The 5,000-nt window shown below is 45.2% G+C and overlaps 1 protein-coding gene across 1 annotated transcript in view; it reads left to right on the top strand.

The window, feature by feature from the left end:
• Positions 1 to 4,947: 4,947 nt before the first annotated feature.
• zmp:0000000936 (interleukin-1 receptor type 1) overlaps positions 4,948 to 5,000 on the top strand; it is a 25,035-nt gene continuing 24,982 nt past the window's right edge. The window contains exon 1 of the mRNA XM_063193120.1: positions 4,948 to 5,000. This exon is cut by the window's right edge and continues 88 nt beyond it. The gene's annotated coding sequence lies outside the window, so the exon portion shown is untranslated.

Here is a 5,000-nt window from a genome sequence, read left to right as displayed (position 1 = left end):
CAAGAGTCTTTCCCAGTGTCCACCATCTTCTTCTCCCCTCAGTCACAAGAGTCTTTCCCAGTGTCCACCATCTTCTCCCATCAATCACAGCCCAGCCAGCGGAAGTCTCTCTAGGTCGTCCTCAGACGAGCCTTCCATCGTTGCTTCCAATCATCCCGATTCTCCATACATCTTTTCAGTTTGCTGGTTCTCTGGGTTCCTGCGTCCTTCTTAAGTATGTCCACATATGTTAGTGTGGGACGTCGTCTTGACCGGCACCCATGCGACGGTTTGCTGGCTGGCAGTTCTTGGTACCTTTGGCAGTGTCCTGCAAGTCTCATTCTCCTTACAGCAATGTTCTCGCTCACACTTGGTATTCCCTCGTATAGGATTTTGTTGGTTACATGTGCACTATCGCTGATATTAAGCACTGCACGCAGCATCCTGATCTTCCAAAGTGATCTCCAGCTGATTGGTCCTCCCGAGTCCTGACACACACGGCGTTGCGTCTGCAGTACATCAGCAATCTGTTGGGTGCTATGTTTTGGGGGTTAGGCTGCTTTTCAAGATCCAGCATCACAAGGCGGTTACTCAAGTATTAAGATGATCGTGAAGAAACACGCACACTGCATTCCAACACTAGCGTTACTGTTACAGGGGAGAGATGCTGAGCGCTCTTCTTTGTTGGATCGTATACTCTAATATGCTGGTGCTCTTGAAGTTAAACGACAAAGTCCATTCTTCACAACTTGGTGGCCGTTGGGCCTACTTCAGGTGACTCTTGCATATAGAGACAAGGAGGTAGTTTGTACTTTTCTAATTTAAAAACCATTTATTTTAAACTGGGGTACATATTTAAAAACTTCAACCGGCTTCAACGACCACACTGGGTCTTCATCAGGGCATGACCTAGTTTTACTGTGGCTATAGGCACTGCAATCAGTGTGATAAGGCACGACACACAGTGAAGTGAAAAGGCAGAGAGAGAGAAGAGAGAGAGTAGAGAAGAGTAGAGTAGTAGAGTAACTTTATTGATCCCTGGGGGGAAATTCAGGTATCCAGTAGCTTACATAAATACATTTAAGACACATGTAACACAGGTAAAGTCAGGGAGGGGAAAAATAAAAACTAAAGAAAAAATAGAGTAGGGGGGGGGGGGGGGGAGTAGGGTGGCTCATCATCGTCAGCAATATGCCATCTGCTCCCTCCGTGGGCTCCGCGCCAGACCTATTTTACAGGGGCCTGGGTATTTGAGCCTTAACATAAACTACGCAGTAATGTTGATATGTCCTGCTTTGTCAGAATGAGCTCCTTTGAGCTACCCTTAATTCAAACTATGCAGTAGCCTACGGACGATATGCTGCTTTGTCAGTTATTATACCATAGCTATATCTCTGACCTTACACCTCCAGTTCTGTCGAGATTAGAGATGCACCGCATCCTGATTTTTAGGATTCTGCTGGATACCGGATCCACTGCTTAACCGGAACCGGATACCGGATCCTACGAAAGGGTTGAAACACATAGCCTACACTCGCACACGTGGGCCCTTTTTTATTACGTTGGCTCAAACTATTTTTTAGACTCATTGGCTTACTGCTACACTGCCTGCAACAGCCGCTTCCAAAGGGCTTTCACTCCATGCAGCGATTGGGGTTGTGAAAGACTGACTGAAAAGCCTAGGCTAGAGATACACCAGATCCTGATTTTTAGGTAACCGCCGGATACCGGATCCACTGCTTAAGATCCTGCCAGACCCGGATCCTCTGAAAAACCCTATTATCCTGCCGGATCCGGAACCGGATCTTGGATCCGGTGCATCTCTAGTCGAAATGAGCTACTACAATTATTGTACCATATGGATCTAACCCTGACCTTAGCCCTCCAGTGCTGTCGAAATGAGCTACCTAGACCCAGTTTGTCAGAGGGTGCGCTCAACTTACGGGAATGACTTTGGCTGCACGATAAAAGGTATCAACTTTAAAAAAGAAAAAAAGAAAAATCCGTACTCACAAGCTGCGTCTCATTATTTATTTATATTACCACCATGTCCACAAGCAGACGCGTGTCGGCTCTTAAGCCATCATCAGTGCCTGGTGATGATGTGCTGCCTAGACCCAGCCCATGCACTGTTTTGCAGCTCAGCTCAGCAGTTAGCACACTGGCCTTGGAAACACACGCACGCACGCACGCACGGTGCACGCTCACATGCACACATACGCACACACACACACACACACACACACACACACACACACACACACACACACACAAACACACGCACACACACACACACACACACACACACACACAGCATGAACTCCAACAACCATGTGCACAATTAAAAGTGTGTGTGTTTGTGTGTGTGAATGTTTATGTGTGTTTTACCTGATGTTTTATCTTATGTTTTATCTTAATGTTTTAAATGTTCTTTGACTCAAATGTATTTCCTTCTTTCTTCCCTGTTTCCTTTCTTTTTGCATTTGTTAATTTTGTGAAGAACATTGAGTTGCACTTGTGTATGACATGCGCTATACTTGCCTTGCCTTGCCTTGCCTTGTGTGTGTGTGTCAAGTAGGCCCCTATGTTGTTGACAAATGTTTCAGTTGCCCGAGTTATTTCTCAAATCCTTTCCTCTCTTTTGTCAAAACATACAACACGAGTTGCACAGCAGAACAAACTTTGCAAAACTTCCTGCCTTCACTTTGCAGAACTCTGACCCCAATCACTATACTTTGTCATTTAGAACAAATCTATGGCTTATATCTCGTGCATTTAGTAATTTAGAGCGAACCTATGGCTAAAATCTCATCTTTCTTGCTTAGCTGGGTTGTGTACAAGGTTGTCTTTGCCATAAACGCATGTTTCTAGGCCAACAGTCATAAAATGTGTATGACATGGACATCATGTTTATGACACTTGCTTAAAGGGCCGTACACACACGTCGCTGCTATTTACTCGCTACTTGCTCACTCGCCTACTTGCCACTCGCTCTGGGTGATTTTGTTTACTGGTTGTCATGGTTCCCGCTGTCCGCGCCAATAACGTCCGTACGAAACAAAATGTAGGCCTACGCTGTTTAACGTTGATCGTGTGCAGTGCACAACCATGCATATGAGCCTTTGATGGTGTACACTGTATTGGATGTATTTTCCTCAACACTTCAAAGTGTGATGGCGTGCAGAAGTTGGGTGGTCAGAACACCACAGGGGCAACGTCACCTGTCAATAATCTGTATCCTGCATTCCAATTGGTTACTCGCTTAACTCGCGTCGCTCGAAGATAAAATAAGTTTATCTCGGAACCCGCCCACATCGCATCGCTTGTACTGTCCTCCCCTACTCGCCAGCGAGACTCGCTGGAACACTTAGACATTCTATTGACTTCATCCGCTGAGCGAGTAACTAGCAGCGACATGTGTGTACGGCCCTTAACTGTGTCATGACACTGTAATGACACTGTAATGACATGTCAAGTTAAGTGTTGCCGTATGCTGTAGGTGTGTTTGCAGGCTGTTATAACTGCTTTGCATACCTTCTTTATCTCGACACATGTTTTGTTGTACTGTGCAGCCGCCCAATGTAACAAAAAAGGTATCGAGATATCAGTATCAGAATCATGTGGTGAACATTCTTCATCACTTCATCAGGAATTCAGTTTGGTCTTGGTCACACTGACACAGCAATCACCTGAAAAGCACACACACACGCACGCGCGCGCACGCACGCACATGCGCACACACACACACACACACACACTTCCATAACAGTTAACATAACAGTCTATTAAAACACACATAACAGGCACATTAAAACACACACACACACACACACACACACACACACACACACACACACACACACACACACACACACACACACATCAATTAGTACAGACAGTTCTGATGGCGCCAACTCATTCACCCACACCCCCCCCATGCTCCTTATAATAGTACATTACATGTAATACTGTTCATAGAATAATTTGCATCAATAACCTGCATCCACCATAGTTTACGTGGGAATAAATTATGCAATTATAGGAAGCTATATTTTTACAAAGTGCTTCACTGAGATTGAATTTTAAATTGTTTATATTACAAACAATAGGGATTGTGCATGTAAACTGTTTTGCTATTAATTTGAGAAGCATTTGCTCTCACCAATCTCATGTTTTAATTTGCCATTAGTGTTTGCAGTTGTGCGAAAATGGAAATGGAAAGTTTCAGAAATTGTGTTCAAAAGTTTGAGGGGGAAAAAGTCATCTGTCACAGCGTGGGAATATGACCCTTTAGGAGACACTTTATGCTGAGTCTGCAACCAGTGTGTGTGTGCGTGTGCGTGTGTGCGTGTGCGTGTGTGTGTTTGTCTGTGTGTCTGTGTGTGTGTGTGCGTGTGTGTGTAAGGGAGAGGGAGAAGTGAAAAGACACACCACAGCAGTAAATGTTGGGGCAACGCGCTTTCACATCCCTCCTGCTGCTCAACACACTTCTTCATCCCTCCGTCCAAGAGAGAGAGAGAGAGAGAGAGAGAGAGAGAGAGAGAGAGAGAGAGAGAGAGAGGGAGAGAGAGAGAGAGAAGAGAGAGAGAGAGAGAGAGAGAGAGGGGTATTGACCATAATGTTCTGTTACCCTTGACTCTGTATTTTGATGTTATCCGTAGGCATTGACAACACTGATACCAACAGGCATGTCAATAAAGCACATTTGAATTTAGATTTATTTTTTTATTTTGAGAGAGAGAGAGAGAGAGAGAGAGAGAGAGAGAGAGAGAGAGAGAGAGAGAGAGAGAGAGAGAGAGAGAGAGAGAGAGAGAGAGAGAGAAAGAGAAGAGAAGAGAGAGAGAGAGAGAGAGAGAGAGAGAGAGAGAGAGAGAGATTTCTCCAATCTCCGCCCCGAGTGTTTCCCAATACTGCTTGCGAGGATAGAAGGAAGTTGCGACATCCCCGCCAGCGAGGCGCTCTGGTCTCGTGGAGTTCAACTTGTTGGGAACACCGGACTATCTCGTTCTACCGAGCTGTCT

The sequence above is a fragment of the Engraulis encrasicolus genome, unplaced genomic scaffold (genome assembly GCF_034702125.1).
Source record: "Engraulis encrasicolus isolate BLACKSEA-1 unplaced genomic scaffold, IST_EnEncr_1.0 scaffold_29_np1212, whole genome shotgun sequence".
Classification (NCBI taxonomy): Eukaryota; Metazoa; Chordata; class Actinopteri; order Clupeiformes; family Engraulidae; genus Engraulis; species Engraulis encrasicolus.
The sequence above is the reverse complement of the archived record's forward strand: the minus strand, read 5'-3'. Positions and strand labels throughout refer to the sequence as shown.